Source organism: Festucalex cinctus, chromosome 12, assembly GCF_051991245.1.
Source record: "Festucalex cinctus isolate MCC-2025b chromosome 12, RoL_Fcin_1.0, whole genome shotgun sequence".
Classification (NCBI taxonomy): domain Eukaryota; kingdom Metazoa; phylum Chordata; class Actinopteri; order Syngnathiformes; family Syngnathidae; genus Festucalex; species Festucalex cinctus.
In genome coordinates, this window is record NC_135422.1 from 23613999 (window position 1) to 23641182 (window position 27184).

General features: G+C 38.5%; 1 long non-coding RNA gene across 1 annotated transcript; it reads right to left on the reverse strand.

The window, feature by feature from the left end:
- LOC144032130 (uncharacterized) lies at window positions 1-27184 on the reverse strand. Its single transcript, XR_013287693.1, has 7 exons — window positions 27055-27184; window positions 26207-26499; window positions 10217-10358; window positions 6915-7007; window positions 4992-5073; window positions 3649-3747; window positions 1-39 (listed from the first exon to the last, which is right to left on the reverse strand). It is a non-coding gene; the product is annotated as an uncharacterized LOC144032130 (long non-coding RNA).

The window sequence follows — 27184 nt, forward strand, 5'->3', positions numbered from 1 at the left end:
CCTAATCTCCTGGTTTTAAATTGTGGAGCGGTCTTTCAACTGTTGAGAAACATGAGAGAGTGCAGTTACCAGCGACTTACAATATTGGAAATCTGTGTCATCAAAGAGATGTTTGGATGGTAGAGTTTTTTTCTTTCCGGCCTACGGGTTTAGATTCTGTCTAATTCCTTTTATCATTCTCATGTACCTGAGGACAATGGGCAGGATTGTGGTCCAACTCATTCCTGCTTCCTGGCAACATTTTCAATTTATTTATTCATTTGTTTTTATATTTTTAAAGTAACTAATTAGTTTACAGATTACTTGATTTTAAAAGTAACCAGTTACTTTACTGATTATTTGATTTCAAAAGTAACTAAATTACTTTAATAGTTATTTTTTACAGATACCAGCAATTCTGAACATAAAAAAATACAGCTGGTTTTGCCAGTACTTTAATGGCAGCACATTTTTTAACAGTAATGTTGAGGACAAGGTTGTTGCTGTGCAAAACGAGTCGTGTAAACTGTAAACACAGCAAAGTCTTCAAGTGGGTGGTCTTATCTGGTTTCTGAGAAAGATCTATGTTTTGTTCTTCTTGGTATCTTAATGAGGGATGAACTCAGCTTGTGTACTAGGACTGTTTTGTGATGTGAGGCAGAGATGAGGGAGTGAGATGCCTTTTTTCAAAGTGTTCTGTTAATCTGCTTTTCTCTGAGCACTAAGATGATAAATATTCTTAGCTTTAGTCTAAATCAGATACTGAGCTTTATTTCCTCATCACACCACCCTTGGACTAATAGAAAATTCTACACTGATCCACTGCATATCGACAACCATGTTATGATAGAATCATTACGAGATTAGCACCTTTAAAACCTTTATGAGAGCAGGCTTACTATATGTGATTAAATCAGTGGGATTGTCACACTGAAAAACAAGAATACAGCCTTTGAAAGAAGCAGCATTATGATCTGTCGGAGGTACTGCACAGACCCGTCATCATTCTCTGGCCTTCAGATGGATGAAAGCTCACGGTGCAACATGTAGATGAGTGGCGCTCCGTTGCCTGATCAGCCCTTTGCGTATTTACTGGCAATAAATCACAGTCTAACACATCCTCCCTCCTTCCACTTTTGAACCTCCCAACTCTGGTTCACACTTTCTTTGTCATTCACTCTCACTTTTTTTTTTCTTCTGCCATCTTTCACACTGCTTCCCTCATTTTATGCATTCCGCCGTCTCTTGATCCTGCTCCTTGCGCTCCCTGCTGCTTAATTAAAGCATGTATTATTAATGCGGCCATATCTTTGTCCATCCTTCTTCCCCCGTACATATGACTGCTACATTACATTTAAATTGTTTTGGTGTAATTCGCCTTTTAAAGTCCCCCATGTAATCAGTGTTTGCAGAGGCGAGGGAAAGTGGCCGAGATTACAAGCTTGTACTGCGACTTCCCGTTAGATGTGCGCCTTGCTCACTATAGGCGCCGTAATTAGGCCTGTTTTACAAAGCAAATCAAAATGGCTCCATTCTGCACAATATGAGCTTAATAAAAAGAACTTGTCAGAGTGTACAGTCGCTGCCTTTGCCAAACCCCAGGGAAAGAGCGGCAACACTTCAGTGCTTATAGCCTTTTGATAACGGCCACCATTTTCCTCCGGAAGCCATCAAAATGCAGAATTAAAGACTTGTGGGATTCTTAACGTTCAGACACAGTTTCCCGTTGGATGATTTTTATTTTTTCAATATCTCCTTTTGTCACGTTGGCTCGTGCTTTTTACAGAGTTTATTTACCAAGACTGTCAAACAAATTCCCACATCTATAGCTGTATTTTGTTTAGTCTGATTTATTTGCCCTACAAAAAGTCCTAGTGAATGAGTTAATATATGGAATTAATAACAGGTTAAGTATATTTTTTTTAGGCAGGAAATTCCCTATTGCTGTGAAGCAGACATAAGAGCAATTCGAAACTAATTAGTTCCATTTTAGAAGTCATGAGTATTAATTAAAGCCATTCGGGTTAGTTGTGATAATTTAACTGTTTACTCACCTGTGTGTACTAGATGGAAGTAGAAAAAGGAGATTGTAATTTCAGCCGTATTTCATAGTTTTGAAATCTAATTTCAAACACGACACTGGACTCAATGTTAGTATAGAAATATGGCGCAATTTGGTGTTTATACTGCAATTTTGGTGATTTTAATTACCCATTCGAATGGATTTGGAATTTGGTGGTTTAAATGGCATATATATATATATATATATATATATATATATATATATATATATATATATATATATATATATATATATATATATATATATATATATATATATATATATATATATATATAGTTTGTTTGTTTGGTTTGTTGCCATTGCTAGAGTTATGCTAAATTTTCTAGTCTTGTAGATGTAATGGCCACATTTGCAAATACTGTACATAGTTCTATTCAAATACATTTGACACAGAACACGTTAGAACTTGTAAATAAAAGTTATGTTGCTGCTGAATAGGTATTAAACCACATAGACGAGTGAAGTAATCCCATCAAAGTCACTTTCTTCTTGCCTCCTCTGACGATCATGCTTTTGACGTTTTTGCCCATTTATCACTCGCCAAAACCTTCTGGTCCAACATTATCGATTAAGATGGCCAATTGGCTGGATGATTTAGAATGTCCGTCCTTCATTGTCACATGATGGGCGCAGAATGAGATTGAAATTGAGGCCGAATGAGTGTAATAACAATAAATAAAGCAGATGAAGCAGAATCTGGCAGTCAGACAAAAGCTGTCGATAAGATTCTGCTACGTTCTACAAGTGATTACCAGGAAGTGCTCATGATTAGCTGTGTGGAGATGTTTGAAAAGTGTGCTGTGGGAACGAGATCTTCCTTTAATGGGACAGATGCTGCACTTGAGTAATGTGGTGCCTCTTCATGTAGAGGAGTAGGTATTACTGAAAGACTCAGTAATATTATACAAGAGTGTTTAAATATTTTAATTTGTCAGAGGGGCCCCTCCCATGTCCTGTATTACCCTGACAACCATCCTTCATCATCTGAATGAATACATTATTCATTAGCACTAATTATTTTCACATAACGTCTGCCCTGATATATTTAACCTCCACATTACACCAGGGATAATGGCCTTGTAAAATTGAATTGCAAGAAAGAAGTGGAGTTGGAAAGCTCATTTAAAGAACATAAGAGAGTGAGGGAGGCACCGGATGGGATGAGAGGGCTTTTGAAGCAATTGAAGAGGGACAGGAGAGGGGGATGATGGGAAGAGTGCTAAGCACTTTGGGACAAGGAGCCCCGAAGTGACAGGACATTTGTCCCTGTCTCATTTGCATGTTAAGAGAAGGGCCCAGTAGGTCTCCATCGGGTTTAGGATAAACCTTGACACCCCGCCGCTCCACGTTCAAATTGGCTCCCACTGACCTGATTCAAGACCTCACCCATTAAATATCGTGATCTCCACAGCGACCACCACCACCGTCCTCACTGAGAGACAGTCGTCACCAGAGTGGGGTCACCAAGCTCGCTGGTTCTGCCATCATTTGGGGTACGTTGTGATGGGGATCCGTCTCGACACGCGTGTACCGTTCAGATTTTATACTCATAAGTTTGACATTTCAACAATATTACAAATGTTCACCTGCAAATGTAGCCTTTTGTCTTGTCTGGCACTCATGGATGTGCGATGCCATGCACCTCAGCTAGCCCAAGCATCATGGAAGCGATATCTTTTTATGCTCTGTAATAATAAATATGAAAGTTGGTCATATACAACCAGTGTAACAAATGTAAAAAATACTTACTTGACAGATATGTGCATGTTCTTTAAGCAATGTCAAATATTGACATTCAATGGAATGTGAAATAAATACCGATAGGTATGAATGTAATGTTTATAATTAACATTTATAATTAGTGTTCTGTTAGCAGATATTGCTTAGTACTGACCTATTCGGGGCTATTCACACTTCTCACTGCATCGTGTCTGCACAAACAAGTTGCCACGTAGCTGTAGATGAGTCCAGTCGTAATCAACTCTCCTTATTACAGTCTTTCTACAGCTAATCAGTATAATTTTGCTTATCTGGAGGGTAAGTTGTGAAGAAAAAAGCCTGATGTACTGTACTAGAAAAAAATGAATGCAATTTTGGAATCAATAAAAATCTAACTCAACAGATTTTTTTCCCAATAGTTCCCCAGTGTTATATATTTTATCCCCCCCCACACACACACACACAGTCCCATGCAGCAAAACCATCCACCCATCAAGTTCTATACCGCTTGTAGAGTGATGCAAAACAAGGTGATCAAAATATAGAAACATCTCTAATTATGATGCACTGCCATTTTACATCAATTTACACGAAAACTAAATGATAAATATTATCTCTCTGTGTCAGTCCAGCGTTATTATCCTGGTGAAAACAAAAATGTTTGGCAACGCTTTTATATTGAATCTCATCATATTTCACAGGTGCGCTTACTGTTGTGGATGGGGAGTGTAGACATGTACAAATGCAATTTCATGCTAAGTAACACAATGATCATTTCAGAGTGACATTAATACGCATTTTTTCCCTCTTTTGTTGTGTTTGCTGCAGAGGCGACTCTCTGCAGGCTATGTGAGCATAAATGTGAGCGAGCTACTTTGTATGCTTGATGCCGGGTAATTGCAGTTCATTTCAACTGGGAAAAATCGGATTCTCACGCCTTTTTGTGTTGGAGGCCCAGAAGGCATCGCTCTCTTTGTGTAAAGTATCTGTCTCTCTGACATTTAGATTTGCCTTTTAAAGATGGCATTTTTCAAAACTGGCATTCCTTCATATGTTTTCTACAGGCGACAAAATTATTCTTTGACATCCCAGTCATTGTTGCTATTAAGTGACACATTTATCCAACCTTAAGCCATTTTCTTTTCCTTGGTAATAATGATATTATTTCATGCTATGGACAAAAATGGTTGTGTCTGAACATAATCATTACCAGCATTGCCCAAAGACGACTTTCCTAAATGTCAAAACATTCCTTGGACCTTGTGCCTGAAGCAAGTGGAGACGCAGCTCATCTGCAGACAAAAAAACAAAACAGAACAGACGTAAATATGTGCCACATGAGTGTGACTTATATGTCAAATAAATAACCTATAATGGCAATAGCTTGATGGGGCTTGATGGCTGCTGAGAGTGCGCACTTGTCTCACTGAGGAGTAATGATGTCTTCAGTGAACGACTGGCATGTTCATCCTTGAATGACTCCTTTGGATTGCTCGAATTTTCCAATTACTGCTCTCTGGTGCCTCACAATCGACCTTTACCTACTCCGAAAATTACCATGCTATCCCTAAATAATTTCCTCAACAAAGATGGTGCTTTGCATTATGAAATATTCACAACTCAATTTTCCCTGCTCTATCAGACTTTGGTGCGCGCCATAATTACATAATAATCCATAATGTAATTCATTTTGCGTGCTTCGGGAATTGGAGTCCCTGTCCCGGTAATATGTCAGTGGAAATATGAGGATGGCTGTCTTGCGGAACACTTTCTTTCTCTTTTTGGGGATCATCTTTAGAAAATATTAGTTTTAGCCAAAAAAGAAAACCCAACAACCCAATCTCAACCACCTTTTTCCTAAATTTGTTTATATTTAATTATAAATAAAATACATAAAACATTAGTGTCATGATTTGTGTTTTATTTTTATTTTATGATAGGTCTCGATAGGGTTTTGTGTCCACCTGTTCTCGTCACCACCTCAGCCATTTGTGTCTTGTCCAGGTTATTCTCGCCTCGTCAGTGTGTTTGTTTTTATGCTGCATTCGAGGATGGTCGGATGTCAGACTTTTCCGAGTTCAAACCAGGAAGTGTGTACGGGAACGCCCCCTTTAACTCGGAAATTCCACTTGCGAAGTCGGAAAAAAAAGGACTTCACCGTAGGACTGCAAGTGACGTCACTCTACAATGGTTTCCCCTTTGGAAACACAGACCGTGAGGGCTCCAGGTGGAGGAGTGGAACCGTCACTTGCCTTCGGTGTCGGTTGGCGTGGGTTCACTTCTCGGCCTGGGAGACATTATGTAAGTCGAAATCTGTGATTATCAGTTTTGCTATTCAACGTGTTTTAATGAGGCGCAAAATAAAATGAACAGATGGAGTCGAAACATCTAATGTTTATACCTTGTGTACCGGTACTCATTCTGCGACTAATTTTTCAAAAAATGGCTTTGTCATTGTTATCAAATTGTGACTCCCTTCATTCACTTGACACCAATCAGTGCTGAATTGCCATTCCTCAGAGTATTCCTGAATACTTTGCTCGGAGGAGGTGTAATTTAAATGGCATCAGTCACTGTACCCCTGTGTGAATGAGAATTATGTCCACACTCATATCTCATGTGACACACAGCAGAGGAAGGAAAGAGTGCTATAATTCATCAAATGTTATTATCAAGCTAATTATAATGGGAAATATAGCCGAGACTCCCCTTTCTGCTTCAATTAAGAATGGATTAACAAAATGATCCGCGATGCTAATCATGTTCAGAATAATTGATCATTCATCTGAAGATGAATGAGGCCGAGAACAAAAACGCAACAGGACCTTAATTCATTTTGAGGATTCAGGAAACATGTTTCAATTATTTAGAATTTACTGACAAACAAAATGACATTTTGTGGACGCACATAGGCTACTGCATCCAATAATAAATGTAAGGACAGCAATCACCACTTAACATTCATGTCACAAAATGGCTCAGTGGTACTTGGCCATGCTCTATTAATTTGCAGAGTGTGCTCACTTGGTGTCATGTCTTCGCAACGCGGGTCCCCTATGACTCTTACCTCCCAGACTCATGCACAAGGGGGGCCCTAATTAGATTCTCATGTGTATTTAATGGACTCACTTACTTTGGTCCTGTGAGAGAGCTCAGGATGCTATCAAGTACTTCAACGGTTGATGCGTGACCACGTTTGAGACCGAAGGACCAGTCACTGTTGAATCTGAGGAGTGCATAAGTAATACTTCAGTTCAGGCGTCTTTTTCTTTTTTCTTTTTTTTTTTTTTTAACTTGCATGCTGATTTAAAAACAAAAACACAAATTGAAATGAAAGAATTTTACCCCCACAAACCAAACTTCAGAGTCAATTTACTTTAAATGTGACAAACGTTACTTTACTATACTTTAATTACTTTATAAACACTAATATAACTTACATGTTTTATAAATATATTGCAGATTGAAATACTGTAATATTGTTTTATCATTTTAGTGTGTGCAAAATTTTGTACAAGCGTAAACAAATGGAACTTTGGCATTGATACTAGCAATGGCAAGTTGAGTTAGATTTATATGCTGGTTAAAGCTAAAATTGTCATGCTGAGTCCAAAATTGCAGTCATTTTAATTTTATTTTATATATATATATATATATATATATATATATATATATATATATATATATATATATATATATATATATATATATATATATATATATATATATATATCCTACCTGGGTGGAGTTTGCATGTTCTCCCCGTGCCCGCGTGGGTCTTCTCCGGGTACTCCGGTCTCCTCCCACATTCCAAAGACATGCACGGCAGGTTAATTGGGTGCTCCGAATTGTCCCTCGGTGTGATTGTGCGCGTGGATGGTTGTTCGTCTCTGTGTGCCCTGCGATTGGCTGGCAACCAGTCCAGGGTGTCCCCTGCCTACTGCCCAGAGCCAGCTGAGATAGGCGCCAGCACCCCCCGCGACCCTTGTGAGGAATAAGCGGTCAAGAAAATGTATGTATGTATGTATGTATATATATATATATATATATATATATATATATATATATATATATATATATATATATATATATATGTATATATATTTTTTTTACCAAAACATCAACATTTTTCAGCGTGCCCTAAGCAAAATTCCACTGATTAGATGTAGTAAGACCATAGTAAGAAGAGCTGGTTTATGGTCAAAATGATTTTTAGGTACAATACCTAAAATGCACCCGCCCCCCCATCAAAATGCCCACATAAATTAAAATGCTGCACTAAAATTAAAATTATAGTCATTTCACTCAACTATTTAGAATCTGCACGATTAGCAGAGCCACATAAGGTTGACGATGCAACACTGTTCTGATTGTAAATAAAAGGCGAACGTTGGGTCCTTTGAATTGTTGTCTTGTATCCTAATAAGGACAAACATCTGGACCGACGTGCTGTGATGGATGTGACCCCTGTGGTCAGCCCTTGGCCCCTAAACCCGCCAGGACCCATCAAGCAGAAGCGCAGCTCCTGTTAACGTGCTGCATGGCAACATAAATCGGTCCTTCCGCCACTTAACTGTCCAATTTGCATGCCCCTTTCACAAAGACAACTCTTAACAACACAACCATGCATGCATGCAGATGAAAATGATACGCCGCCCAATTCAACTTTGCAGAAAAATCACACTGACAGACTGACAGATGGAACTTTTCTTCTCTAAGTATGAGCACCACGGAAACACAAAGACAGAGAAAAAGAGCGAAGACGTCTGTTGGGAGAAGGCAAGATAAAGAGGGTGGTGAGCCGGGAGTCTGGGTAGTTTTATCTGGTGGGCAGGGAGACGGTGGCGGGAGGATCTGTCTCTGTTAGAGAGAACACGGCCCTGTTATTAAAGCCATTTATCACTGGCTGAATATTCCCCCTTTAATAGGCTCTGTCGTTAATTACCTAACTTTGTCAAGATAGGGAGTCTGGGGCTCTCTGTTCTTTTGGCAAGCACGCACATGCTCACGCACACATATCAGGTGAAGAGACATTTCACACATACGGAAGCAGATTATACGCACATGGCACACATCAAATGCTGTCACAGTTCTGTTGTTCTCGGTTTTCCAAAACATATCCACAACGTATTACAGCCAATAACAAACAGACCAAAAAAAAATTAAAAAAAAATCATGTTATTGTTACTAGGATGCCTAGAACTAATTATATTTTGGATTTTTTTTGGTGATGTAATTGAGATGATGAATGACTGGTTCATTAATCGGAAATTAACTCATTCACTGCCTTTGACAAGTATACTTGTCAATTGTATTTTTTAGAGCGGTGCTAAATGGGGGCGAATCTGAGCATGCTCCACTGTAAATATCAAACTTGGAAACAACTTTACTGATGCCCAACCACCGGTAGATGACATCATTGCCCCATTTTATAGGAAATAAACACAGTTTCAGAGTCCATGGGAGAAATGGCTGTATTTTGGCAAACCTACATTTTTCTGCTGTCAATTATAAAAGAACGGGACGGGACAAAAAGTAGGGAGTCTATTCTGTTACTTGGTAGATTCGGTTTATATATAATTATTGAATGTAATATCACGTGAGTATTGGAAATGTAAAAATTTTCTATAATGACTGGCAGTGAATGAGTTTTAAGAACTAAATTTTAATGTTGATTAATTGTGACTTCAAGAGCCAGATTCATTTTGAAGGTTTGGTGAATGCACATAGGAAACCGGTGGGGTTCAGTACCTCCAACAAGGTGTTAAAGACCACTGGCCTAAATCTAATCCTAACCTGCCTAACTCTAATCCTAATCCTAACCCTAACCCTGAACCGGCTACATGAAATCCGGTTGTTTTAACTAAGATTAGGCCATTGCTATAAATTCTCACATCTGAGTCTGGTGGCTGTGAAGTTGACAGTGTGTGCAAACTGATCTGGAAATGAGTACATCAGCAGTGAATATGATAATAAGCGACTCAAAGAGGGCTGCATAATATGGAGTCATTTCTCAGCACTACTGATTAAGAAGAGTCAAGTCAAGTGTGTGCACAGATTCCCACATGCAAAACAGAAAGAGTTTGCTATGTGTCCCAGTAGGTTTTCCACTAGTGTCCGATCGTTTACATTGCACTTATCTGAAGATAGGAACGCGAGGCGATGTGACAGCCACACCATTGATCCCTTTGGCCTGATTAGCTCCCCCGTCAAAGCAAACTAATCAGATACATTGATCATGGAACGCTTTTTAACGCTTCCCCCGGCAATAATATGATTTTTCTCCAGTCCAGTAACTGGTTATCTGTTGAGAAAGTAGTGCCAGATATTTGAGATTTCAAGATTTCCTAAGGGACACCGAGAGAGTCAGTAGCCTGATTTTTTAACACATTTAGCATCCACTCCAGTCACGGTGATAAAATGCTATTTCATTACCTGAACAACTGCCATGATTGCTGTAAACTTGATTTGTAGGACTCATAGCAACAAGGGCTGTTACACACCACACACCACCGACGAGGCCTTCATCATGCGCTTTGCAACTTTCCCGTTTGTCCAGAAGAGGAGGCTGTGTTTCCTGCAAACAACAGGAGGCCGTCAGGAAGAAATACAGTTTGGTACAGCCAAGAGACTTCACGCCATTAAGAGAGAAAAACATGGAAAAGTTGGTTTGAAATGCACTTGGTGCTATAAGACCCATTAAAAACAGACTTTTAAATTAGATTTTTTTTTTTTTGAGAGCTGTGTATGACTTCACCATTTTATGACTGGATCATATTACTCAATTAAACTGAGACATCATTAAATAATTTGTATATACTGTGCATTAAATCTTAAACTTGATTGATTTAGTAGTCATTAGTTACATGACCTAAAAACAAGAGTAACATATACTCCTCTGAAAGAGACATAGCCTACTGCACCAACATTTATTTGACATTTTAGGCTACAGTATATTACCAACATATATTAAAGCTATATAGCGTTCGCAAAGGCTCATATACATTTATTCATTAACACTGCATGTACTTAACCACAATGACATTAGCTACACACATGCGCAATATGATGAAGTCTGCAATTCTATCAATTTTTATTTTTATTTTTTACCTCTCTAAGAAGGGTGTTTTGACAACTTTCACCCTTTATTCATAAACAACCGAGAAAAATAGCAAAACAGCTCTCAGTATTATTGAGTACCGGTACACTTGTTATGACTTTCAGCTTAGGGAGTCATTCACAAGATTTGTTTGGCACAGTTTGTAATTTCTTATTGTTAAATAAAAACCTCTCCTGTGTCCCACTCAAAAGTGAACATGACTGTTAAAAAAAAAAAAAAAAAAAAAAAGTCAGAATATCGTATCAAGCTAAACTCAATTATTTTAAAGTCTCCAAAAGCAAATCAATAAAAGAGGAATCATTTTATTGCTAGTTGTCACTGTGACAACCCTTAACACTGAGCATCGTCTAATTGATTATAGATGTAATTTTCATTATTGACAATAGGGGGCAGGATCCATACATTGATTAACCATCCATTGTGTGCAGGACACGTAATTGTGCTGTGATGCCAATAAACGCACAGCTTTGGAGAGTTCAGCTTTGTTGTTGTCATCTGGATTGCACTTGACTGGACCTTTATATTCATGCTGCTGACATCATCAACGTGACACGTGTTCACCTGTTTACATGTAAACACGCTCCAGATCCATGTGTGAACAACACCTGACATCTTCTGTGATATTCGTGCAATGATGGTGATCAAACATTACGATAGCGCAACATCACATCCCTTCCTGTGTGCCACAGCCTCAGGCGAAACATCAGCACGGTGCCTTGCAGCTCTTCTTATGACAAAATGTAAATGTCTGCATTCATGTCTGCTTTATTGTCACTTGTCACTTGGCTTTAGCTGCTTATCCATCTTGTGAGTTTTTGTTGGAAACATCTGACAGTGCGAGCATGTCTTATTTAATCCCTCTCACTTTTTAATGGCTGTTCAAAACCATTTTGCTTGTAAAGTCAGCTTGTCAGAAAAGGTGAAGCTACCTTACAGCCAACATTATTCCAAGGAAGAATATTTCATATTTTATATTGCAGCTGTGATATTACACATAACATGGAAGATACCTACTGGAGAGTGCTAGTAGATTTTTGTACAAAAATATACATAAAAAAAATAAAATAAATCTACTGTATGGTGCCTGGCTGAAAATTTAAAAACACTTTTAATACCACCCCTCATGTTTTCGCAGACAAATGTGGCCAGATGTTCTCTGAAAGTTGACCACTCCAAGGAAGTGCACGTCCCATCATTATGCTCGACAGTTAATGTCTCATGCACCCATCAACATTTAAGCAGCCCTTACGCATGATGATGTGTGACTTAAAAGCCTGCCTGGTCACATCTGATTAGCGGATGCCTAATCAGACAAGTCCCTGCACACGTGGACCGCCGTGAAAAGCTGAGGTTGATTTAGGAGACGAGCACAAAGAGGGTCAGAGCGGAGGAAGGCTCCTTGGTGTAAACAACCGGAACAAAATAAGATTTCAAATGTAAACTCAAGAGCAGCAACTCTTTTTTACAAATTTTTTTTAAGCCACATTTAAAATGTAGGCCCTGTTTTTGCGGCGCATCTGTTCAATGGAGCACGAGTTAATCATTTCTGGCTTTTTACTGGACTTGTGAGACACAAACCTCAGTGTATCTGTTTACCGTTTGATTAACGAGACACTAACATGCATACACGCACAGGCCACAATAATTTGCTAGGGATGGGCAAGTACCAATACCAGCTATCAGTATTGGGCTGATCCCAGTCTTATTTTAAGGCAATGGTTCTTAACCTTGTTAGAGAAACTGAACCCCACCAGTTTCCTATGTGCAGTCACCAAACTCTTCTTTATTGACAAAAAATATATATAGTTTTTTTTTTTTTCTCAAAGTCAAGACATAGGTATAGTGCTTAATGGTGGACAAAATGAAGAGGGAAAGTAGCCTCTTCATCGAATTTGGCTCTGCACCTTGAATTCAGAAAGTGTTCTTGTATTCTCCATATGCCTGCATTTTAAGGAAGTGTTCCTTTAGTTTTACTCGATAGCTAGTAGTGCTGGAGGAGAATTTCTCAACTTGCCATTGCAAATCATGCAGTTGGGATGCTGACTGCTGTCATGCAACTCTATATTTATAGAGCAGTTTAAAAAAAAAAAGGAAACCAGGTACAGTGAAAACAGCAGAGGCCCCAGAAGTGAAGCGTGCGGAACACCATACAGTACGTTATACGTCAATACATATTGCACGTGTTCATCTGACCACTTTCTTTTATTCCTCAACTTCATTAGTATGACGACATTACAATAATAAAGAAATCATACGACATACCATCACAACAGTCACTACTCAACTAATCACCTGCAGCCACTGATGGCCAAGTGTCGTCATGATTCGTATGAGTCGAATGTGTGTCTTGACCTCCGTCCAACCCCTGAGAATGACTCACCAAACCTGTGGGGTTTGATTGAACCCAGGTTAAGAACCACTATTTGAAGTTATCAGGGCCTCAAGGAGGATGCCGGTATCAGCTACTCATACTTATGGCCCCCAAAAATCTGACATTGAAGAAGTCCTCCTCAGCAGTAGTTGGCATTATTCTGCAGCGGTTTAACACCTCGTGTAATCGTGTGGATCAGAAGAAAGTTTTTTTTTCACATTTTTTTTTTTATTTTGCTTTTGTGTAAAATGAAATTTTATATAGGGAAAGTACTGGAGGTGTCGGTGCTCGGTGTTGGTGTTGATACTCCTACTAGTATCTGAAAAAAAAAAAAAAGTGGTATCGAATCAAAAATGTTAATTACTGGATTGCAATTTTCCTTTTGTAAGATGTTTGCAAAATATTAGATATAGCTCTAAATATAAGACTGCAGTTCCACACCACTGCACACCACAATATACTCTACTGTACAACAGTACATACGAGCTTCACTGTTTGTACAAGTCATAATGTTGTGGCTTGAGACACACTTAAGAAGCTTGCCACTAATGTATCCATCAGTACAAGGCAGACAGAGTGAGATAAATGCGAATTGGGATGCGTTTGAGTCTTGGCTGGGTTTTGTAACAACCAGGAACACATAATGATGGGAAGTTGCGAAAGCATTTTTTGAGGCTGTGTTTTACGAGGTTTGCAAAGCCAAAGAGGAGAGAGCAGGCACCTCAGAGGGTGTGACATCATACAGGGGTGACATGGGAGGAGAGAGCAGCAGTGCAGCCACAACTCTTCACTCAGTGGCTCCCTGCATTGTAAAATATTGAAAAGCTTTTGTTGTGCCTAGTTAAACATTCACTGATGTGACACAAACTGTGAACAATGCCATTTCACACGCACGGAAAGGCCTTTCTCTCTGTATAATTCATGATCAAGAGCTGCAGAGGAAATGCACAGTTTGCTCTCAATGTTGCTGGAATACAAAAAAATATCTTGGGAATATTTACATTACTAAATATGAAAAAGGACACTGATTTGAAAATAAAAGCAATGCAGTATGAGTCTAAATAACATTTCAGAGTGTTTCTCTCATTTTTAGACGAGATGTTTTTTTTTTCTTTTTCCTCCTTTTATTTGAGCTATTTTTAGTTGTACTTTCCCCTGCAAAGAAGGAGGAAAAACAAAAGAAGTTTTAAAGGACTCATACTTGTAGTCTTAATTTGTTTACACATTGAAATACGAACAATGTCGGATTGTCGTTCTCCATATCTAGGGAGCTCATGCAAATGTTTTATTTTGGCACCGCTCGTGTGTGCGGGCTGATCAGTTGGGAGGTTCACAGCAAATTGCTCTCATGATGCTCTCATAATAAATAAATCATTTCATCACCGCAGTTGGGAACCTAATTCCTACTGACATTCAATGAACATGATTTTCCAGCATGTGGAGGTATGGGTCAGCAATTTAAACTGTAGCCACATATTTGGTGTGTTGGCTTGTGTGTGTGTGTGTGTGTGTGTGTGTGTGTCATCTCCAAAACAAACGCGATGTGGAGGAGCCCAGGGACACTCCAACCATAATTGTTCAGGTGGCATTTAAGGAATACTCACACAACAGGGGTCAATTTCTCTTCAGGTCACTGAGAATGACATCATCAAACCACTATTAACTCTGCAAATAATTCGAGCCGTGCAACCTCTCTATCGACAGCACATTCCCTCAAAACAAACAGGCGGCTCCGGGCTTTGCCCTCAATCTAAAAAGCAGCACCTCAGAGTGGATAAGAGAGAAATGGTCATCCAGGCAATAGAGGACCAGCATTGAACAACTAAAAATGACACTGCAAACAATCCTGAGCAACCATTTGCCCATTACCCCCACCATCACTTATTTTCTCCTTCTAGGATGTTGTTATTAACCTTGTTGGAGGTACTGAACCCCACCAGTTTCCTATTGCGTATTCACCGAATCCTTATTTTTTGAAAAATAAAACATGATGAAGTATAGAGTACTCTTTTCAGCGAATCTGCCTTTATTTAGCTTGAATTAGAAAGCACTGTGGTCTTGTATTCCTTATAGACAACTTAGTTTTGCTAGATTGTTGGTTGTGCTGGACTAGAATTGCTCAACTTGTCATTGCAAATCATGCAGTTAGGACGCTGACTCCCATCACTCAACTGTATAGAGCACTTTAAAAAACAAACAAACAAAAAAACAAAAAAACAAAAAACCAGATACTATGAAAACAGCAGAGGCCACTGAAGTGAACCCTGCGGAACACCATACGTTCCGTCATACATGTAAGTTCATGTTGCACAAATTCGTCTGACCACTTTCTTTCTTAGCTCAACATAGTTTGTATGAAGGGATTACAATAAAGAAATAATATGATGTAGGGATTACAGTCTGTGCTTGGATACACACAAGCTTCCCTCTCTCAAGATGTTAGATTAACCTATAGAATTCAAACCTGCACTTAGAAAAATAATACTTAATTTTTGAAAATCTCACCAATGAGAAATTGTCGACAATCATGTTTTCTGCAATAACATCAAAGCTCCACATTGCAGTAGATGACATAGTAACATGCAAGGTGCGGCCCAATGGTTTTTCTCTAGTCTGCAGCACCGCAGTTGAATAATTAATGTGGTCTGTCCAATACTAAATAAAGTGGACGTCAGTGCTCTCCAGTGCATTTTTTCCCCTCCCCAGATAGGTACGTGGTAATTGCACTTTTACTGTAGGACATGTTCATTAGATAAAACAATATAACTTTTCATTAAAGGTGATGAAAACACATTTGATATAAATGGGATGCAATTCTTCTTTGTTATGAACAAATCAGTGTAAAGTCACAGCATACTGTTTGTTTGTTTGGGTCAAAATTTTGTAGAATGAATTCACACAAGCACATCAATAACTAATTACAGAGATGTCAGTTCCTGATTTTTTTGTAATACTATTTAAAAGTAGATGTTTGGAAATGTTTGGATTCATGTGATTACAAGATATTATTGACATGCTCACTTAGTTCTGCGACTTCACCTTTGCTGAAGCCAAAGTGGACTAAAAAAAAAAAATCGAAACATCAATTTCACCGAGTGAACCGAACCTGAGTGACGGTCGTGCTCCCTCATTGAGCTCGCATTCTTTTTTCCTGCTGTTTTTACAAGAAACAATCGGCTGTGGCATTACAATGCAATAAAAGCACAGACAGCATATGGGAGGTTATGGCGGGAGCACGACACATGATCAATAGCCACGGTGACTCGCTCTTCTCCACGTGCACCTTCAACCGCATCACCACCTTTACCCCCAATCGATGAACTTGCCTGAGTAAACAGATCTGTCCCAACTCGCTGCTCCTCATTGTAAGATGAGCCTCCTCCTCCTCCTCCTCCTTGTCTGGGCCAAGTCACAAAGCGAAACCAGATAGTTTCTCTCGGTGTTATTGCTCTTCTCCTCAACTGTCTGTTGAAGTAATACGGCTAAATAAAGACCAAATACACCATTTGCATTATCATCACTGCTGTTATGTCCTCCAAATGAACTGCCAATACTGTACATATGTTGTCTTCCCAAATCAAACAACCATCAGTGTAAAATTACCTGCGGTCCGCTCTATAGTGATATGATCAATACTTTTCATCCTGAATTTATACAAATGGGTTGTTCTCAGAAAACATGCTCCATGTTTTACACAATTTCCTTTACACTAGCCATTGTCTTTAAAACAAGAGCACCATCTAGAGGAGTAAAAAAGTATCACAAATGCTTCATGAAGCTTCATTTTCCCATCACAAATGGACACCAAACACTGAGCACTGAAGTACAAAATTATTTAAAAAATATTTTGTATACTTGAGCACCTTCACTACCTTCATACAGAGATTTTCAGTTAAAAAACTGGTAAAAATGACCAATTTTATGTAGAAAATTACCTCTGAATGCTGAACAGATGGAAACAATGGCTGTCATGTATGGTTGTTGCTTGCAAGGATCACGGTGGACACCATCAACTGATCACTGTTCACTTTGCAAAATATGAAAATGCCAGCAGCTGCACTGCACGCCTTTCAAATCCTTCTCACTCACACTCACGAAAACACAATAAAATAAAATAAAATAAAAAAATATAAATAAAATAAAATAAAATAGTGTGTGCAACTAGCATGAAAAAATGTCTTCATCAATTTTATTTTTCGGTCATTTCCAATAAACTGGACACCATGCTCAACACGTAAACTACTTGGTTGTAGCAGAATAAAGAAAAAATGTTTATTAACCATGTTAACATCTTTAAGTGAAACAATTTGAACTTCCGGTTTTAGTTTCTAAAATAGTTCCTGGGGACAATATGATTTGTTTATTGTTGCATGTACCTTGTGGACTCAAATGAATGACCGTAATTTTCAAATGTAATTGTTTATTTTTATTTTTATTTATTTATTTTTTTTTTTAATACGAGGTTTTTGTCATGTAAACGTTCACCCATTCTGTCGACTAGGCAAAGTGGTGACAGCAACAATACAGTGGTATGATTATATGGCAACTTTTACTGTGACATGACATAACAAAGTGTCATTGCAACTTTTTTCTCATGTAAAGGATTTCAGCAGCACTCACTGTGTCAGCTGTATGAGAAAGGACAGATCTGTCCATCACCGTAGATCTTATACACCGACTTCCTCTTTTATTTAAGCTTCCATCTGGAAAGCCACGCTGCTTAGACACAGCACCAAATGTGCCCTGTTTGATTCTTAATGAAATGCTCTCATGCTTCCCTTTGATTTGAAACGTTGAGACTCACACTCATGTTCAGCTGATATTAACAGTCTTATAAAATATATTGTTATGCAGTACACATTCCAAATCCTGCCCATTACATTATATTGCGCTTTCAATCTGCAAGGTGACATGAACAAAAATCCTCAGGAGCCTGAGAACATCATACTATTCATTCTTGCAACAATCCAGCCAGAGAGCGCGGAGATGCAGACCAATCTATATCTCCTGTGACCCTCAGTAACATGTCTTTAAGCTTGCTAATTAGATTTGGAGACACCAAGTGAAAGGGATGGCCTCGCCAGGCAGTTTGTTATATAACAAATGGATCTGCTTAATATTGGAGATTAATAGACAAATATGTAATCTTACCCATGACTGAAGCTATGATCTGGTTAGTGAGAAACATGATGGATGTTGAAGCATTGGTGCACGAGAGTCGCCTTAACCCTTTTAAGACGAGATTGCTTTGCAGGTTATAGGTACTTAAAAGGCGGTGTGGTGCAGCAACCATATAATAATAGCAGACGTGGCTGAATGAATACTCCAAGTTTGCCGACCATGTTTAATTATTTGCCAATGACTGTAGTTTTAAATATTATTAGAAAACTGATGACAAAGTATGAAACCTTTTGCTTTAATTAAAAAAAGATCGGCTGTTATCTTCATAAAGGCAAAGTATTTGATTCAGCTCTTGTATTGCATTTAATTGGAGTGTGCAGATACCCAATATTGCAGCTGGTGAGCATGCAAAAATTAAAGTAATACAAGATTGTTGTCTTGGCATAGCAGAAATCTCTGAGGGTCCAGAAAAATCAAAATTCCAATAATAGTTGAAAAACAACATGGAAAGTACCCAAAGTTACTCATAGCAATTATCAGTAATTATCCATCTCTAGATTACAATGGTTGTAACTGCAACAAAGTAAGCGGCATCAAACCTTTTAATGAATGCCGTGAGAAAGTTATGATATTTCATGCATGGTCTTCTCGAGAGTGAAGACTGCTAGAGACGTTATTCCCATGCAGAGACAGGTGTCAAAAGACAGGAAGAAAGTCTAATAAAAGATCTGATTCAATATGCAGCACAGGAGGCCCACTGAGTGGCTTGAGGATGTGAACTGCACGCCACTGCCTTTGCAGCGTTGCAGAGTGCAGTGAAAGACTCAAGGCTGTCTGAAATTTTGACATTGTATGATATTACTATGTTGTTATGTGAGTTTTTTCCAGGTTCATACTGTGCCCCCCTTTAAAGGAGCACAGCACTCCCCCACTTCCTTATATTTTTCTTATTTTTTTTTTCCTCCTCATTTAGGAAACTCTGGGCACTGCTTCCCGTTTTGTCTCCCTCTGTTGGTCATTGTCATTTTCATCTTTCTTGGATAGCTTCTGCTGGTGAAGTGAATTTCATTGCTCTGCACTTATACATGTGCAATGACAATAAAAACAAACAAACATTCAATTCACTTTTTTTTTTTCAAATAATTTGGGCTGGTAAGCCTTGTTCTGGTGAATTCAAGAAGACAAATGTGACAAAGACATCAACAAAGGAGGGCATCCAACATCATGCCTGCAGTAGTCAAAAATGCATTCAGCATTTGCATTTCGAAGTTGTATAGAGTGTATCAGCACACAATTTCCTGAACAGGTCATGCAACCTTAAAATTGTCTTCTTTCAAGCTTGGTGCGCAACCTATTTTGGGATGTATTGTGGAGTGTGTGTAAAACGACGGGGTCGAAGCCACATCACATTAAAGTGCTAAATCACAGAGAAAAGCTTCTGTCCCCGGCAGAGCCTTGTTAGTCACTTCTGATACATAATGACTCCTGCCTCACGGGCAAACTAATTATCAGGTGCTTAACAGCCTGAACCTACAACACAGCTGCCATAGACCTGTGAGGAATAGCAGGCACATGACCACCTCCTTCATCTCATCTTCTTCCTGTCTTGTTTTCCTCTCCCTGCTCTGTTTCTCTCCCCCTTTTCTGTGTTCTCCCAGAGTACCAGCTGGGAAACTGGCCTTGGGATATGAGCTAGAAGCATACAACCATATGCTAGATATTTTCATGGAAGGTGCGTCGAAACAAGTGGAGGGTGGGGGAGGATTATCTTTCTCAAATGTAATAGAATGTAATTGCTAAGTAGGACACTTCTCTTGTTGGGCTTTGCTTTCCTGTTTCCATGCATGTTATTCTGAATCACAAATGCCTTCAATGAAGAAAAATATTGGTCCCTTTCAAACACACAATGAAAGAAACATTGCAAACCAAAGACTGCAGGGAAGAGGCTACTAAGGACACAAACACAGCTTGCTCATTAGTTACTTTCTGTTTGGACTTAGTCCAAATTTCTGCAGGTCATAACACACCGTTAACAGGGAATCTAAGTCACTGATCCGGCAAAGTGTTCAGAACATACACATGGCCTTCCAAAACAGCCTATTATACATTTATGTGAGATATGTCACCTCTTGTCAGTGAGTATACGGGCAAACGCGGACGCGTCTGCTGTCACTGGGAGATCATCTTATTGATTCAGAATGACGTTGGCACAAAAGGGCTGAGGTAGCAGAGGGCAAAGTTCAAATCACATCTAGCCGATATCAGATTCTGATGGTCTGATGAACCGTGAACAAAAAAAAAAAAATCACGATATCACGGTTTTAAAATTAGCTGTAAAATGACCTTTTTTTTTAAATATTTGGGTAAATAAAAATAAATATATATATATATATATATATATATATATATATATATATATATATATATATATATATATATATATATATATATATATATATATATATATATATATATATATATATATTTTTCCATTGACAACAATCTATTTTATTTTCAACAAAATATATTACCTGGATTGGCTGGCACCCAGTTCAGGGTGTACACTGCCTACTGTCCAAAGCCAGCTGGGATAAGGTCCAGCACCCCCGCGACCCTTGTGAGGGGAAACAGTTAAGAAAATGGATGGATGGATATATTTGGTACAGAAGGAATATGTAGCTACCATGTTAATTTTAAATAAATAAATAAATAAATAAATAAAGCAAACAAACAAACAAACAAACAAACAAATTCAGGTATTCTGCAAGCAGCCTGTCATGTTGGGCCCAGCTGAGATGTCCCCTCAAAACAGAAAATAAGAGCTCATTACCAGTGACAGCCGGTAATAGCGGTTATTGAAACCTTGAGTTTGTAAAACAACGGTAAACTGTCAAACCGATAACCGGCCAATGCCTAATTACAACATGCCTTTTCAGCATCTGTTATAATTTTCCAAGTGCTTTCTTTATATTTGAAAGATTATTGTCCTCAGTTGATTAAAACAATCCAAGTAACGCGATTTTGTGTTCATAGATTTACTTCACACTCTTTACGATGAATGATAAATCAAGATAGCTCAGATAGCTGAGATCATATGTTAAATTGTTCCTCTAGTTTCAAGCCATGAGTAAGAATGCTGCAGAATTACATCCTGGCTAAGGTTGCTCAGGTCAGACAGCTTTTTATTTGTCCTGTGCACCACTTTACTGTTCATAAATTTAAACTTCTTCAGACAATACCCCCAATCTGAGTGAGATTCAAGATGGTGAAGGGTCCTCTAGTTAGCAACATACTCTCGATCAGTGCTCTGTCTCATGTCGTTTACAAGGGAGTCCAGTGCCTACCCCTGTACGAAAGGCCTGAATGGCCGATTTTTTCACTGTTATTACAGTGAACAGTTTCAGGCCCCTCTGAAAGGGTCAGGAGTGTAACCCAGAGACAATGACTCCTCAGTGGCCTCAGTCTCGTTTCTGAGCAGATCGGCTTTTGCTAACAACATTCTATTGGGCACTTTCTATCAGTTCCCTTATTTCCCTCCATCACTCATTAACCCCTCAGCTGGCTGATTCAAAGTTCAGGGCAGAGAGGAGAACCTCAGACGCAGCGATTCAGATAAGAAGAACACCCTACACCCTCTTATAGCCTCCAGCCTAGTGATATATGGATCTGCAGGGGCTAATAGCAAAGTATTGACAGGGAAATGGTGTGCTTATCCTGCTACTGCATGCTGGCAAGAGCTCCCCAAAGCAGATGGGGCATACTTTGGGGAGAGGAGGAGGAGGTTGAAGAGATGAGGTAGAATTGTACTGGGACAAATTAGAGTTTTAATTGCTTTATTTCAGATAATTTGTCTGTGTATTTGTATGTAAAAACACTATATCCAACTCAAACCAAATACTCTAAATTCCGTTCATAGTATGGGATGAATTAATTGTTGGTAGAACTTTTTAGGTAGTGCTATACACTGTCAGTGATTTTTTTTTTTTTAGTAATGATTTTCATCATTTGGTTTGGCTGGTGCTGCCAAAAAGAACAAAAGTACAGAGCACGACACTTCCATAACATGAGGTAAAGCTGTGCACTCTAATGAAATCCAATACAGGAGCTAAATCATACATTTTATTTTTAAAAAGACATTATTGTTTAGATCAGATGACACTTCAGATGACATTCATTTAGCAGTATGTTTATATTAGTTTTTGTAGTTTAAATGAGCAATGAAAAAAAAAAACTTTCATGAAAGATAAAGATGTATACTGTATAGACTGTTGCTAAGTATCAGATGCACAAGGCATAATTTTGTTACAGGTGCCAGTGAACTGCTGGCCTAGTAGTTTAGAGACTGTAACTACCACTTAGCGACTTATCTCGCTTGATAATACACATTCACTTGCCACAAAATGAGGTACCCCAGCACAAATTCTAAATAAATAACTAACTAAATAAATAAATAAATAAATAAATAAATAAAGCTCATGACTGTACATCATTTTTAATATTTCACAACACCCATGTAGCTAAATAAAATGTGAGAAAATAACTGAATAACTCATTCTTTTATACCAATTAAAAAAAACAAACATTCCATTATTACTTTTCTACAAATATACAAAGCAAAAATATTTTACAAGGGTGGTGCAAATGTGCAGATATATATATATATATATATATATATATATATATATATATATATATATATATATATTTATATATATATATATATATATATATATATAAATAAAATGTCACTATGAAACTGTTGGAAGTTCCACCATGAACTAGGAAGTAGCCTACATAGTAAACATAATTGACAGATGACAAACACAAAGCTCTATGACGACGGCCTTGAGGGCGTGCAACATCCTAAGTAGAATTCCAATTGTTTATGATCATTATGGCATTGCTAAAAAAAAGAAAGAAAAAAAAATACAACAAAAAACAGTACCCTAGTGTACTGCAGTCATTTGACAACATACATGAGCAATTGAGCATGAAGCTGCATCAGTGAGCATTGGGCAAAGACAATGCAGCATCTTGCCAGGGGGCGCCGAGCACTGTGGGCTACGGCCATGATTACCCACTTGACATCTTTATAGCTACGTGGCAGACGCCCTCTTCAACATAACTGGAGAGGGAAATGCAGCGTGCCAAAGTGGCCCCACAGTGCTCGGTGTGGGCCATCAGAGTTTTGTGTTGACATAATTAGCCTGCTTAGCTGCCATCTGGGCTGTGGTTGTTGGCGGGTGGCATGAGCCAGGTGCTTCATGGGTAATACCAAAGAGAGGCATACAGCAGATGCGCGTGGTGGCTAAAGCTGCATGCCCACCCTGGCGGAGATCTGGAGTCAGTTAAGTCAAAATATGGGAGTAGTTTGAGGGTTTTGAATGTTTTAAACAATTTAAGCCTTCTGTTAGGATGGTTTCTCTAGAAGAGCAAAAATTTTCCCCGGTCATTTTGACCCAGGGTATATTTAATAATAAAAATGAAGACTGAAAAACATTATTAACCGCTTTTGTTGCACATATGTCAAATTAACAAGTTTTAAGTTTCATTATGACATCCTCGTAATTTGAAATGGGTCCGTGCTATGCTTAATTTTCCAAAAGCGTCCTGATAATGCATTATAGCCCATGATTAACAGTTTTCAATGAAACCGTGTTAAAATGAACCATTTTCATTGTCTCTTGATTAGAGTTTTCACAAAAGATATATCTAAAAAAACTTTTTCACCCTTAAAATTGGTCAATTTGACCTGGAATGTTTAATATTCCAAAAGCAACCCAATAAATATAGCTTAATCATTTTCATTGCACGTATGTTGAATTTAACAATTCTTACTTAAAAAACAAAAACAAAAAACAAACCAAAACCAAAAAAACAACAACACAAAAACATTTGTAATTTTTTTTAACTTTAAAATGGGTCAGTTTGACCCAGGCTGTGCTCAATGTTCAACAAGCCTCCCGAGAAACATATTTGAATATTATATATATTATGAATTTCTTCATTGCAAATCTGTAAAAAATAAGCTATTTCTTATTGTCTGCTGACGTGACATTTCATAGCGAAAAAACATTTCTAGTTTTTTTTTAGTTTAAAATGGGTCGAATTGACCCATAACATAACAGAAGGGTTAAAGAAAATGTTAAACTGGGTCAGCAAGCAAATAATTGTTATTGTTTCCTCTATCTAATCTAATCTACAGCATTTCATTAGGGCACAGATGCTGAATCTGAGCTAAGCTTTCTTAAAAAAAAGAAAAAAAAAGCTTGCCAAACAAACCAAGTAATCACCACTGTTATCAAAGAAAAGCAGGTGCCATTTAATTGCTGCCATCCAGCTCAAAATTGGAGGACTTTCTGGAGCAGTTGAGTTTGCCAGTAACTTGATAAGGCCGCTGGATTTACTCGATGAGCTTGAAAGTTCCTGAGCAAGCAGCCGGCATGTGGTTGTTGTTCCCAGAGGGCTGGGAAACCGTATCTGCCCTGCAGGAGCATCCTCTTTGGTAAGCACTTCTTATCCAGGCCATCACTGCGGGCCGATAGCAGCAGGGTAATATCCAGTAACTGCAGCTTTATGTGCGATCCAATACTTGGATCAATCCCTTGGACAGGAGGCTCGCCATTAACCCCTGAGATCTCTCTCTTGTCTCTCCTTTGTTTTGTGTGTGGACTGAATATTTTGTTTGAGACTGCAGCTCGAAGTGTGATCGTGAATTGAAGATGGCAAAAAAGACATTCATGCGGACATTTTTGAATTCATTGTGAAATGTAATGTTAATCACCTAATGTAGCCTGCGGTTTTAATAGCTTGAGCATGTAATGTAAAAATACAACATGCAATGGCCACATTCTGAACACAAGAAAGCATCACCAAAAAGTATTCTTCAAGTATATTATTGCACAGTTTGATTTTAGCTAAATAAGAAAACGTCTAGTAAGTAGACCATACTTGCACTCAACTGCATTATGTTACAATAAAACGAGTCACAATTTTTTATAATTATTATTTGCATTATCTCAAATTAATTTTGCACATGTAACCACATAGCTACTGGTGTGTCCAGTGATAATGTGCCTGTGCAAGTGTATGCTCTGTTTCTCAAGGCAAGTACAGAACAAGGCAAAGGCTTGTGTGTGTGTGAGTGTGTGGAGGGGTGCACATGCTTACTCGTGTAAGAGTGTATGTGCAGGCAGGAAAGCTAGAAATATGTATAAAAGAGATGTTGTGGATAGGAGAGAGACTTTCCTTAAAACTCCCAATACTTTAGGGAATCTTGCCCCATATATGGTCCCATATGACAGAGCAGAAGAAAGGCAGGCTGAACCAAAGACACGCAGCTCTGAAGAGCATCTGTAGTCCTCCCACGGAATATAAATGGGCTGTCGCTGAATTTGGTGCCATGTGCTTTGCTAGTGTCACACTAGTCACACTAAGTAGTAGCGCATTTTAAAACATTGAGTTACACAGATTGTTCAAAAGTAACATTTTTTTTGGCAAGCTTAAAAAAAAAATAAAAAAAATAAAAGCCCAGAATTGATATGTAATAGAGTGTTTTGTCTATGACAGGAATTTCAGTATTATAAATATGAAATCTCAATTACAAGTCACTCAACAATACACAAACTATTTAGTTTTTAAATTATATACATATGACAATGTTTAGATAAAAAAATAAAAAATACACACACTGTCCAAACCAGTCAATCTTGTCTTTACAAATTCAGACGAATGTGAAGCTGATATTTTTAATTATATAAACAAAACAGAAACTATTGCAGCATTTAGTGAAAGTCTTAGAAAGTTCACCTACCTTGAATTCAACTTTTTTTGAAGTTTTCAGTGCTGGACAATGGAGATTTCAAGCCAAGCATGAGCTGGGTTGAGCGCATCCTTGTATTTCCGGGCCACGAGGAAGCTGGCAACGCTCGGCCACATTCCAGCGGGAGCCACACGAGCTGGGGCGAGGTCCGGGCATGTCGGAGGTTTGGCCAGTGGATCCCGGCAGTGGAGACCTTGGGACAGGCTCACGGGGAGGCGGACTGAGCCAGACTGGGCTCTGCTGCGAGGCTTTTTCGCCTCTCCTTTACTGAATGAAAGCAATCCCTAAGAGTGAATGGGTAATGAGAGACCGGCTCCTGAGATTTTAGCTTTCTTAATCATGTTCATAATTAATTCAAGAACATTGATAATTTCATTACATTCTTTTTGTCTTATCAATAAATGATGTGCCTGCACTTTTGGTCTTGTGTATACGGCAGAGGAGAGAGGGAGGAAGCAAGGGAGGGAGAGCGACAAGAGAGGTAATACTGCACTAAAAGCACAAGAGATGGAAAATGATACAAACAGGGAAGTGGTAATTATAATCTTTGACCAAGCCACTGGCTGCACAATATGAAGTCAAGTGGCTACAAATAATTAATAAGGCCTCCTGGTGTGTGTGAGTGTGTATGCGTGGAGTTGCGTGTGTGTGCAAGTGTTGGGGGATTGCACCACATTTGCGCTGACAATGTCTTAGATGACTGTTGTTTCAACCGCCCACTTTTAGCAGATATTGGATCAAATATGAAAATTAATACAGAAATTACATCCCGTGATGTTTTCATCAACATCGTGTTGTACACATTGTGAGGCAGTTAGTTGCAATATACACTCACTCACCTTTGCACAAGGCTGGAAGACGCCTGTCTATTAATGCCCTTCAGATCCAATAAAGGCTCAGGTTTCAGGGAGATTAGTGAAATGAAGGAGACCTCACACCCCCCCCTCACACACACACACTTCTTTGCCC